A 469-nucleotide genomic window follows, 5' to 3' on the forward strand; every position below is an offset into this window, starting at 1 on the left:
CGGGGCGGGGCTGGAGCTGGGCTGGCGTGGGCGGAGATTGATTCTCAGCTGGAATTTCTGAATTCTTGGTTCTACAACCTCTGATTCTCGGCTAGATCGTGGGTTTTTCTGGGTATTCCCTTCCACACACCTGGATGTGAATCCTTCATCCTTCTTGGGCCTTCCAGTCAATATGATTTTAGAACCTTTTACCTCACTTGCTTTCTCCTATCCGTTTGTTGTTGTTGATGATGATGATTTGGTTTTTTTCTCAAGACATTCCACACTTAAAGAAATACATACATATATATATATATATATATATATATATATATGTATGCATTTATATATAGTATATATATGCTATATATATAGTATATATAGTATATATATACATAAACACACACACACAGAATCACTCTTAGACATGTATACACATACACATGGCACCATGAGGACAAAACTTGTGGACCTGTGTTTTTAGCTCCTT

General features: G+C 37.1%; 1 protein-coding gene across 2 annotated transcripts in view; it reads left to right on the forward strand.

Annotated features, from left to right (window-relative positions):
- Positions 1-469, forward strand: part of Acvrl1 (activin A receptor like type 1) — a 16,953-nt gene that overhangs the window by 12,998 nt on the left and 3,486 nt on the right. The gene's annotated exons all lie outside the window — the stretch shown is intronic.

Source organism: Mastomys coucha, unplaced genomic scaffold, assembly GCF_008632895.1.
Source record: "Mastomys coucha isolate ucsf_1 unplaced genomic scaffold, UCSF_Mcou_1 pScaffold11, whole genome shotgun sequence".
Lineage (NCBI taxonomy): Eukaryota > Metazoa > Chordata > Mammalia > Rodentia > Muridae > Mastomys > Mastomys coucha.